Genomic DNA, 13,265 nt, shown 5'->3' with positions numbered 1-13,265 from the left:
GAAACATTCTAATAGTATCATATTATCCTTACAGATCCATTTTCAACTGAATTCGAGCTTGGAAGCGAATTTTTTATCAACTAATATCCTGCCAAGTGAGTTATTCAAACATTAATCATATTTTCAATGTCTGCACGTATTGATATGAAGTCGTAAATTTTCAAATATTATTCAAATATTTGAAACGTAATTCATAGATAGGCTTATTGATATTTCTCAGTACTCAGTTGATGATCGTGAGGATATATTATTTGGAGAGATATTGAGTTCTTATGAAGTTCAAGAATTGAAAGACTAATGTTGATAAAATATATTTTGTCATTAACGTTAGTGAATTAGAGAGTTTATTGATGCTTTTAAAAGTAAATTTGATTCCAGTGAGTTTTCACTCTGTAGAGTAGAAATAAATTGTTCAATAACTACTATATTTATATAGGTTTTATTAAAAAAATGAAAATGATGTATTTTAATAGTCGGTAACGCATATTTTTTAAACAAAGCTGCTTCATCAACTGAGTTGAGTAGAACTCAATTCATTTCACATACTAAAAAACGTGAATCTGGAGTATGAAAAAATAAGTTGAGTAAACTACTCTAGGTGTCGAAGTTTGAGTTGCGTAGGCGTCGAATGAGAGAGGAGGATGAGAAATGTATATCGAGTGCCAGCAATAACAGCAAAATGAACAATAAACTACTTTCTTCCCCCATGTTAGATGTACTTTTGCAAGGTCTCCTGCATACCCCGCCTAGCCTGCTTCTTCCAACGTGAGCCAATATGTGTGCGTGGTTGTTTTCTTGGAACAGTTACCGAGAGGGAGGAATTCACCAGGCCTAGGGCCAAAGGTTGTTTGATCTCCCCTCCCACCCACACAACTCCGTACACGCCCAACAAATATTTGAACAAATGTAGGGAGACTAAAGGACTGCTAGGAATCAGCGGAGAGGGGGCGATAATACACTTGTATTTCTTGCCAAAGAGCATTCCAAGTTCGGCCGGCTGCTTTTTTCATCATGCCCAGTCCCAGTCTCCCAACTACAGCTCTCTTACAATGTGATAGTTCCAGCATCTCTCTGATAATGTCGAATAGCGGCGAGCGTATTGCCGATGCAATATTCTCGGCCGATGGAGACCATTCAGAATTGGATAACATGAGTGTTGCTCTCTATCCACGACATTATTATTTTCCCTTCTCAAATATCACGTACTGGTTTTGAAGAGCCTACCATTGAGATGTTGGAGTGGAAAGAGGCGTAACAAGGGAAAATCAACAAGGAACTATCATTTTGAAAAAAGGCCAATCAACTCAAAAATATTCATTCTTGTGAAGGACGTGAATACTATTCGAGTGAATCGATTCCCAATTATCAGTAAGACTCTAGCGGGCAATTCAGACTTAGCACACACTTTATATCCTAATCAGTCAATATGCAATCAAAATTCGGGAATGGAATAGTAAGTGATATAAGCCTGATTTCACGTTTCAATCATTTTCTTATGATTAAGTTTTTCTGTCATTGTTGTTGAATGAAAATATAAATTTCCAAGTATCTTCCTATCTTGGGGTTGCATCAAGATTGATATGAGTGCTGAAATTTTCCATGAGTGATATGGAAAAGGAATATGGAAGTGATGTCATTTATACAAAAGTAGATTAATATAACAATGGAAATTGAGTAATTAGAATCTAATTTGTATGAACAGTTGTGTATAAAGAATATTCGTGAAGCTAAATCTTGTTGCGACAGAGTTCAAGCAAGTAGAGGGATTTCAGAAAACAAATCTTTCTCTCAGTTTCTGTGTCACTGAGTTTCCAGTGCATTTCCCTAGGGTGATTTTTCCATTGTCGTCATTACGCTTAAACTACTTTCATTGCCGACTGCAGTTTAAGACCCACTATTCGGCGCTGGGACCGGAGATAATTATAAGAGAAGAGAAGATTATGTTGAGAGGCGAGGTGTGCTGGGTGGGGGTTGGTAGCGGGCGTTGGCAGTGAGAAGGTGGAAACAAGAATCTAATTACACCCGGCGGATGTAGATCATCTACCTGTTGTGTAGTACGCTGCCGAGCACGCAAGGCCTTTTCCCCAGACCACCCCCTCACTCTCTCGCATTGCGTCTCTCTCTGCTGCACCCATCAATCATCCGACTCGACCCTGCTCGCTCTCAATCTCTCGAGAACTCGAGATCCGGAACGCTCGCTCGCTTCCCCAAAACACTTCCTTCCGGCCGGCTCCATCCCTCGCTCCCTTCAAGGGTCTTTCCTCGTTTTGCATAGCGGCACACAATTTATACATATGTATTCAAAAATACACTCACTACCCACCATGCACGCTCATTCTTCGCCTGACTCCGTACCCCATTATTCTTCATTATATTCTTTTCTGCCTTCAGATCTCAACTCCACCGCTACCAGCCACACTCACTCCCTCTATACGTAGAAAGGCTCTCTTGTATGCATCAAAACGTGTACAGCAGTTCCGTTAATGCTATCTTCAATGTCTCACAAAACAGCTAATTTGAGAAGTGTTGTGATTTATAATTGGAAAAATATGATATTTCATCAAAGAGTACGTGAAAACAATAATTGTCGTATTTGGAATAAAACCAATCTATCCTTCATTCATCGGTTATGCATATTTCACTATTTTCGAAGATCCGTTTCATCATTTTCCTCAAATAGTTGGACTCGTGAACGTGTCTCTCATGTTTAAAGTTGATTCACTGCATTGGAATGACTGTCACAGCAATAACAAAATATCTTCTTGAATCGAATGGATTGATTCAAAGTTTAAAACTTTTGTTGCATATACAAAGACATTTACAAAAATTACGTTCACTAAAGTACCAAGAATTGTATATAAGTAAGTGGAATTTGAATGCTGTCAATTATGGAGTGCGCATACCTATCCGCATCGTATTGGTATGAGCACTCCAATTGAAAACAATGCATCAAATCTAAACGTCAGATCCGTCCGATGCGTGCCGTCCGTCCGATGACGATCTGTGTGCGCCTACCTTAATGGCGTTGGAATTGGAAACTTTTTGGAGGCCGAAATCATGATCGCTGAAAGTCATAATTTTTGAGATATACTGAGGTGAGGAAACTACAATCAAATCTAAGATTGTGGTTGAAGTGAAAAGTATTCTCTATAAACGGAATAGTCCAGTCAATATAGACATAAAAAAGGGGGTGTGCTTGCAATTTATATTGTAGTTCTGATTTTTTAATATATTATTTGGGTACATAAGAGAAGTCCAGAGCCAATTTTTTCATGCAAAATTTCCTTGTGCTAGATACAGGTTGACCCAAAAACCTCGTATTTTCGGCTTCAACCATCATCACCAACTACATTGTCCTCACATTTATATTTCGCACAATGACATGAGCTCATGAGATCATGTTCTACAATATAAATTGCATGCACCAATGTATATAGTGACTGGGCTAGAAACGTGTCATCCAGATAAAAACATTATGGTATGAAAAGAAACATGATAAGAAACTGGTCCTGTGATGAGATACTGTTTGTGTTTGTTAGAATAAGACTATTTATCATATTTGGGGAGAAGCCATTCCACTTTTTTCCAATCTTATTTCTGGGCATAATTCATGCAAGAAGTTCAAATAAATCCTTAGTGACTCATTTGAGAGAGTTCAATAGTACAGTATCTCAGTATGTGGTTATTGCTCCTATACTATCTTATCTTTCAGAAATAAAATGGTTAGGAACGACTTAGAGGTGATGCCTGTTAGTGGGCTACTGGAGGAAAGACAATTAAAGTGGATAGGGCATGCAGGTAGAGCAGATGAAACCTAGAAAATAAGATAGTTCCTGGAAGTTAAATCAGAAGGATAACGACCAATGGGCAGACGACGACTGGAGTATCGGGAGTATATGGAGAGGCTGGGAAAGATGCGAGGAAAGAAATGGTAGGAGATGAGAAACATGATGGAGAACAGAGCTATGTGGAGAGGATGGAATGAGGCACAAAACCACCCAACGCTGAGAGGCAGAAGGTTTTGATGGAGAAAAAGAAGAACTAGACTATCTTATCTCAGAGACATTGTGATAGTACATAATTCTAGGAATTTTTTGCTAAAGAGTGATTCAAAATCACATAATTTTTTAGAGAAGATAGATGGTTGGGCTTCATGCTTATGAAAAACTATGATTCGATTCTCAACAGCCTTTTCAAACATAATACGGCCTTCGTAGGCTATTTTGCTTCGAAATTATTGGGATGGTTAGTACGTGCCACTAGTGAACGACAGACGGTCACATTGTGATTGGCAATTCCATACAACTGGAACGAGCTGCACATGCATTCCAAAGCTGCAAACCGAGAAGGTGCTATTGGAATGCTGAAGAGCATGTTGCATGCTGCAGGCCACTCTGGAAGTTGCATTCATTTGAGAATGCATGGCACTGATGTGCTGCAATCGATTCAATACCAGTGGCTGATAATTCTATACTTAGATTCTCTTCATACTGTCAGGATTGATTTAATGAGAAGCCTTGATACTGTTTATAAGCAGTGCTGACAGCTAAGTGAATGTCTCTCTAGCGTGTAACGAGTTTTGTGCGATCGACTGATCAGTCCTCGAAATGGATCCATCTCTCACGTACTCCATAGCAGCTAATTGAGAATGCAGAATATCTGAGCTGTTCGGAGTGGGGACATCAGGAACATATCAATCCCGCATACAAGTCTCGTGCCTCTAAAATCATGTTGACAATACACAACATGATTAGATTTTCAGCTTCTCTGGTCTCACCGCGAATTCCAAATTTTCCAAATTTGCTACATCCCTCAATAATAGCTTGAATTTGAATATAATTTTTAGAGATATATTTGTATGTTCACCTATGGAATTGAGGATTGAAATTTTGTGATAAGAGTTACGTTTATAAATTAATTAAATATTTCACCTTTATTGAACACATCAACATGGCTCACAATGCTCCTCTGTTATAATGCTGTGAATGATGAGCTTCTAATCTTAAGATTGAATCCAATAAAGAGGATTAGTTTCACAAAAGAAAAATTGCTTGGGATGAAGCATCTGGAACATAATGTTATCCAACTAAATTGTCACCAAAATATTATCAAGTCTCGAGAAATAAACAACATTTTTTTCATATTTTGTATGATTTTGCAATTGATTTCGATTCTGCGATTGGATATTTTTGTCATTGGTATTAGAAATAATTCAGAATGTAATGGATTGCTGGCCTACTACAATAATTCATATTTAACAGTATATCAAAATACATGATATATTATGTAATTTGTAACTCCTAAGGACATGTAACTGCTCGATATATTAGTAGAAATTTGACTTGAAAATATTATTTGGACGTGAAGTAAACCAAACTATTTCTTTAATTAGTACAGATTTCACATTTCTGCTTCATGTTCACAGTCCTGTCAAAAACTCTAGTTGATTGAAATCAAAGAAATATACAATTCAATTACGTGTGAGGTGCACTCAGATCATTGGAGTTGGTGGATTTTGATAGCTTTCAAAATATTAGCTTGATCACCAAGCATTTGAAAATAACCTCATGAATCCCACTTTCTATGTCTAGAAAGTCATAAGAGATGAAGGTTGGGGATGTGTGGTTCCGTATGTGGAGTGAGGGGATAAGAAAACAATCTCAATCAAACATTCAATTTCTGCGTAGAATGAGTATACTGTATTACTTTTTCTGTGATATAAGGAAAAACCGGAGACGAATAATGCATTAACGGTATTGTATACCTTCTACATGGTATAGCTTCTCAAACACGTTTTTCTGCGTGAATAGCTGGTGCTTCTCTGCAACTCCATACGTTTTACTCATTGGTTATTGCAAATTAATAACTCTTGACTGAGTTTTCAACTGGAGGCTCAATTCAGCTGCTGGGTTTGGTGGTGCAGGCATGTTCTTAGGATATCGGCAACATTATTCATCGGCGGATTGAATTGAATATCGAATTTCTCTTTGTAGCAGCAGCAGGCGTGTCGACTGTACTGGGCTCTCTCATGATTAATAGGATTGTCGCCAGAGTCTGGAATAATCCTCTCGCTGATCCATATTGTGCTTCTCAATGACAATTGCCAATTAGTATCAATCCAGCCAACCGGATGATTATTTCGCCTGCCATTGACTGTTAGCCAAGTAAATTTTTACTTTGATTAATTCAGAATGTATTGTTTACATTCTAATATCACTTTGTCAAAACTCCATTCTGCAAGAGTGATTCATCTTCAATTAATAATTTTCTGTACTCTGACATTTCTCCCAATATTCAAAAAATGTTGGAATAGTTGGTGGGAAATAGAAAAATTCTTTAATTAGTCGTCAACATGGTTATAAATTTATCGGACTCAGTTCTTCTATTCACAACTATTCTATTCTATTCTACTATCTATATTAAGTTTGTAGAGTGAATATATTGATGTTGAGGAACTTTTCCATGGTTGAAGAGACTTGAAATGTCAAAAAATAAAAATAAAGTGGATTTTTCGACAACATTTAAAGTCTCTTCAGTTATTATCTATATATTTATTATTATTATGCTAAATCAATTGTGTTCGAAATCTGGAAATTATGTTTTGAAAAATATGGTATAAGATCAATCAGGAAATAATATTCATCAATCATAAATCTATCGATTTTCTTCTACTCTTCGAGAAAGGTGAATTTCCTCATATTCACTCATGAAACACAGTTTTTTCAGTCTTCCACTAGAAGGATTCCTACCGCTGTGCACAATTTAAACACGAGAACAAACTTCTGGTGATCCATTGTGATATGATAATATATTGTGTATGGCTGTAGTATAGAGCCATCTCTCTCATTACCTAGGAAAATGCATAGAGCTATTTTGTACATAATAATACCACCTATCAATTTTAGCCAAATATCGGATACAATATAATTAATTGTAAAATTTCTCTTGAGAAGCACATCAAGGTTGTTACTTCGATTATTCCAACATTATTTCATTCTTGGAACTGGCATCCATTCATTATCCCCTTCTTGGAACTAAAATCCTGTTGAGAATTCATGCTGTGAATTCATAGCTTGTAATAGATGTCACGCATGTGAATTGCTATTATTTGTTGATGAGTTTGCCGAGAGCTCAGTTAGGACTGTCATTGGAACTGAGCTCTGATTTATTGTAGCGGTCACTTGACTGCGCTGTGCTGCTCAGTGGGTGTGTAAACAATTTCTGTGACAAAGTAGGGAGAGCGGATCCAACTTCCTCATTCACGCCTCAATCTGCTCCTTATTGTCTCATACCTCTCTAACATGAATCACAATGGATTCGTTTCTATTATCATATTTGTGAATATCCCATCGTATATCCGTGATATTCAACAACCACCTTTCTCTTGGTTATGAAGCTTCTCATCAATGAATTTTTAATGGAAATCTGAACCACATTCCTGGAGATAACATTTTTCCAATAGCATTGTATCTCATTTAGAAGTATTGGAGAAGGAAGAAAACCATTTACCATTTGTTGAAAAATCTTCCACTGACGAATTGAATTGTTTATCAGAATCCATTGCTGATGATGAATTCTACATTATTATTTTCCATTTTCATCATATATATATTATAAGCTACTAGTAAATCTTATTAGTTCAATGTTTCGATTTCCATCACGCCTATCATCACATAAATAAGTCATTTCTCATTGAAGCTTGTTATATATCTCAGCTCTAGTGCACATGTAAAATATGTAGAAAAGCTCAAATTTAAATTTATTTAGTACAGGAATGATGAAAATCAAAGTACTCTTTGAATAAGAAAGTGGATTTTCTACAGTAATAACTCTGTCTGTCATTCTTATTGTTAGTTAAGGTAATACGATGATCACTGAAGTTTATCTCAACGGTATATAGAATATCAAGTCCACTGTTTAAAAATACTGAACCATCCCAGATTAGAAAGGCGAGAAATGTGAAGCAGCGAAGTATGATTGGTTATTCTAATGCGCGCCAGTGTTTCCTTATTCACACACGAGCCCCAATACTGTGACTGTGACATCCATATTTAGATAAATATTGAAATGTGTCGCGTAGGCGTTGCGGATCTATCAGACGTCGGCGAAGGCAGCGATATGAAGAAGAGGAGGAGGGGGAAGGAGGATGAGGAGTAGGAGGAGGAGTGAGTGATGTCAGCGTGTAGTGTATTCGAGTCTATTCGCTTTATTCAAAATCGATGGAACCGCATCTGGCTGCGGAAGCAGAGCGCCAGATTACCTGTCCGAAATACAAATATCTCAGACTGACAGAATGACTGAAACGGCAGCTCAATGCGCGCTGCACAAACCTCATCCTGACCGAGAGCTTTTATGAGTTTTTTCCATCCTGTTTCTATGCCAGTCGACGACTATTCCGATGTTTTTGTTTTGTTTGGCGGCTTTAACCAATAACAAAAAAGTTCTTTCTAAACGTCAAACAAATGGACGAGATTCTCTCTCACTCTCGGACTAGATCACATAAACAGATAACAATTGTTGGAATTCCTGCTCAGCCCAGAGCTTCAATCTAATATTAGAATGAAAGGGATTACATTTTTTATCACTGACAAAGGTCTTGTTTGACTGCACATTCGTCCCACATGAACTAGTAGCTAGAGTAGAATAATGTGAAAAACTTTATAAATCAATTTTAACTGAAATAAAATGCAAAACTTGAATCAGACAACGTTTTTGACAATTCTCTTCAACATGAGACTTCAGAGTGGAATTTTATATTCAAATAAATTTTTCAATACCTTTTTTTCAATTTTTGACTTATCAGTAATGTTATAACTGTCTCTATCATTTTTCTTCATAGATGAATCTTTTCAAGTGAATTTCAAAAGGATTTTGTCATAGCGAAATTGAAGCATCCTCAGGTTTAGTTTCCACTAATAATCCCCATTTAATATTGAAAATGAAATAAGTCATTAGTTTTCATCATTTCTCATACTACATATTCAAAGAACTGTCCTTGTTGTAAACATGGAAAATTTTTCATGTAGTCACGGTGATCAAAATAGCATTATCGTATTGAAGTAGTTCCTTTTTTGTTGGCTTTCTCTCCTGAGTGCTTTTCGATTATTCATGAACCAATAGTCAATAATTGTATTGTGGTTGAGAACCTGACTTCCAGAATAACCCGTGAAACGTGTGAGCAGTATGTGGAAGTTGTTATACTGTGCAATGTATTTTCGATAACATATGACGGGGAAAATATTTCTCTGTGCTCGATAGTATGGAATGAAATCATTTTTACTCTAGAGCTGCACTACCTCTCGAATTTGTCTCCATGATTGTGCTTCTCTTTTATGATTAACGTTAAAAAGCTTTAAAAATAAGAATTGGAATTATGTTCCACTTCAATATTTATCTTTCCTGTAACATTTACAAGCTTGTTTCTCTCTTTTTCTATTCCTCTCTCAACCTCTCTCTCTATTTTAATAAAAGCGTGACATCGCTCTCCAAGATTGTGCAGCGCATACCTCTCCACTCCACATTGAACAGCCAACAGCGTTTCACATCCAACAACAGACGATGCGAAAAAATGAGAAACTTGTTATTTGTATCTCCAGAGGAAAGCACGGTTTGTTTTCCTTGTTTCTGCAGTAATTGGACGACAATTGCAAACTCTGAAACGCTTTTAAACTAATGATGAGCTTTCAATTATGAAATTATATTATTTTTTGATAAGTTGGAAAGTTGATTAATTAATCAATTATGAGCGAAACTGTAACGCCATTTTCAATCATTATCAATGGCAGTGCAAGTCACTGTCTCATTTTAAACTAATATGATTCTCAAACTTTCCAAGAAAAATTGAAAACCCCTCATCATCTTACTCGGATATTCTGTAGTTTCTCTACTCCACCACTGTGGAGTGGTCCACTCCTCCATCAAAGTTCTTCTCTTTCTTTAGTGTTAGATTATTCCAGAAATTCAGTTTAGGCTTTTATGTACGAGTATTCCATACTTGCATATTACCATATGAGAAGGAGAACCTAATCAATCATTTTCCCGTTACTCCATTTATGATGGGATGTAAAGAATATTCAATGTTTTTTCTCGACTAGTGTTTCCATGCATCAAAACGCTTTTCACATGTCACAAGTTGTTGAATGTAGAATGCACTATCTTATCTTGATTCTAAAAGAAATGGGTAAAGTCTACGAGAAAGGCAATTCTTATTCGTGGTTGGGTGTTGAAAGTTGGGGGAAATTGAAATGTCTCGGTCAATTTCCTTCAGGGGTCTCACACAAAGGCAGTTATGCATAGGGGTGGCGCTTATTGATAAACTGCATGCAAAGGCAATGAACTGCTATCAAACATCGTATCAGTCGAGTAGATCAAATGGGACGTCACCGGTTCTCGGTCTCACCCTGCAACCCCTTTTAATTTGAATATCCAATAAATTCTCATAATATACGACCACTTCCGCATACAATTTGATAGCTGAGAGAACATTAGCAGGGATTATAGGGCTTGTGCCTACACCATCAATGAATCGGAATATAAATCATCATTATTCAAGACTACAACTAACATCATCTAGTCTCGATACTGATGGGCGAATATTTTTTATCATATCAGAATGTTTATAACTGCGCGAGGTCTACTATTCACAGTGTTGTTTTAGTAAACTCTTCAGTTTCTGAATAAACCTCACAAGATACATCTGTTCTATGAATTGGAGCTCTAGTGAACTGGGTTTCTTCAATGTGAGTTTTCGAAGTTATTGAGTCTAAAATTGCGTTTTCAAGGTAGTGAAAATTGTTGTTGAAATCAAATTTCATAATTTGAATGAGTTCTTTCATTTGTACAAATTGTTTCATATTGAGAGGTTCATTTGAAATCTCCATATTAACTACAGGCCTATGTAATGCTTTCACGTTATTGAGAGATAAATTAATTATTTTCGGTCAGGTTTATCGAGATGCTGATTGATGACCAGGACTCTATCACAAATATTCAGGGCATACTAAACCAATTTTGTTTCATTAACCGTCTGGTCAGTACCTCATTACTTCAACATATTTTATTTGAATTTTCAAATGCTAAATTGATGATATCCCTGGATATAAGGCAAAATAGTAGATTTTTTGTACTTTATTGTCCATTGAATGACAATGTTCGAAAAACGTTTATTGAAATGTTGCAATTACTGAGTTAATTCTCATCATCTTGAACCCTCATCTTGAAAGAGGAGGATGGTATGAAATGATTTGATAAACGTTGCTGAAGCGGTACAATTCTGAACAGGATATATTTCAACATTATCTCGACAATGTTGAAAACTGTAAACTTCAATAATTATTCATAAATGCGATCCGTATCTGTATCTTCCATTGATAATAGATAAAGTTCGATTTGGTTGTTTACCAAACAATAGAAGCTGTCGATCAAATTAATGTAATATAGTGTTTTTTTGTTACTTGGTAACCAAATCGAATTTGGAGACGTTTTTTTCTCAAGAAATATTTAAAAATACGGAAAAAATTATCATTAATTCTATTAAATACAAATTTGTGGAGTTATTCAATGTGTCATACATCTTTCAATACTGAAATGATGGAACCTGTATGATAATCCAGTTTTAAAGGAATATATGTTTTTTTTATTGCATATTGTTGTTTTTACATACTAGAGCTCTTTTCGAGCTGCTTGCAATCATTTGCATACTAATTCTATAAGATTCCAGTTGATTAGAAAAATATTGATCAAACTCTTCTTGACTTTCATCAGAACCTATCAATGATCATTATCCTTGAATGATATTACTACTAATAAAACAATGTGGTAGAATTGGAGCGGTTCCAGCCAACATTTTTCGAAAGACAGTTGACAAGACTCTAAATTGGGGTGGGAATGTTATGATAATACTGTTGATTACAAGTTTATTTCCCTGTTTGTGTGTTGTGGCGATGTAAAGGGGTTTGTTGGTGGGTTGGGGGGAAGTTGGATGTGACGTCACGCCAGTATTGACTGAGTCACATGACTGGTCTTCCCCGCATTGTGCTACGCTCTGTCGGTGAATTCGGCAACCTGTTGGAGCTTGGCTTTCCTTTTCGCACATGACTTTTCCACGTGAAGTCGCGCTTTTTCCAAACTCCAATGATCCACGTTTACTTGAAACTTTAGAAGTTTTATAGATGAAAAAAATTGAGACTGCTTACAAAATTATAAACCAAGATTGTATTATTCTAATACAATAGGTTTAACACAAAAATTTGTTCCGTAGAAAAGAGAGGACGTACAATAAACAAGTAATTGATGGTTGGAATAATCAGATTAAATAGAATAGTTGAACAGTTGTAATATTTGAGGTTATGATTCAATGATAGACATTTGCAGGTTAGGTTGATCAATCTTTGTTTAATCGGATTGTCGATATCACTTAAATCGGAGTATCGAAGCAGAATGGCTGGTGTGTAGATAGAACAGATTGAAAAAGTTAACTTGCTCAATAAAGAGGTTGGCGGTCTACAAAGGTAGCCGAAGTAAGGGACCTGATTTTCTAACTTAATATGGTAAGGTGGAATTAAATTCAATTTAATAATAAAATGCAGTTCAACTTGAACCTGCTGCAAATAAATTCTGCTGTCACTACGATCAGACAGAGATAGTGATTTTGGAGTGAACCTTTTCTCCAAATGATGACGAATATATCCAGAATCCAATAATTGTGCCGTAATTTGGAAAGATGTTAGACCGTATGAAACAACAGATAGAATGGCAAATCCATGCGAACCAGGTCTCTGATAAGTACTATAGGTTGTATGAGAGCAAAGTGCTGAACCAAAATAGTAAATATTTCGAGTACCGAGTTTAATTCTAATGCTGTTTAAACGATCTACTACCTCTCTTTGCGATGTTGGTCGGCTAATAATGTAGGATTCACTACACCTCGGTGGGGTAGGCTAGTGGAAGTCGATTTATTATTTGATTCTGCGGGATACCCTCAAGGACAGAATTTGTTACTTGATAAGAAAATCGACCACCATTTACCACCAGAAGAAATAATGATCTAATGATAGATATTATACTCGCTACTGTCTGACTATTGCAAAACAGGATGTGTCCTGAATGATCAATGTGTGTCAGTCGAGAAAGAACGAATTTGGAGGTATAATGAAGTAAATCCAGTTTAATAAAACGGTAAAATGGATATATTCTGAAGGATGGATTTTTACAACAAATATTGAATAAATTGATAAACAGATTATGTAAATAATAGCTTTCAAATA

The 13,265-nt window shown here is 36.1% G+C and overlaps 1 protein-coding gene across 1 annotated transcript in view; it reads left to right on the top strand.

Annotated features, from left to right (window-relative positions):
* LOC111053303 (teneurin-a) overlaps positions 1–13,265 on the top strand; it is a 419,100-nt gene that overhangs the window by 113,907 nt on the left and 291,928 nt on the right. The window contains exon 3 of the mRNA XM_039422899.1: positions 35–95. The gene's annotated coding sequence lies outside the window, so the exon portion shown is untranslated. The remainder of the gene's footprint in view (positions 1–34; positions 96–13,265) is intronic.

This window comes from Nilaparvata lugens, chromosome 3, assembly GCF_014356525.2.
Source record: "Nilaparvata lugens isolate BPH chromosome 3, ASM1435652v1, whole genome shotgun sequence".
In the NCBI taxonomy this organism is placed as follows: domain Eukaryota; kingdom Metazoa; phylum Arthropoda; class Insecta; order Hemiptera; family Delphacidae; genus Nilaparvata; species Nilaparvata lugens.
Note: the sequence above shows the minus strand (reverse complement) of the source record. Positions and strands in the feature narration are given on the sequence as shown.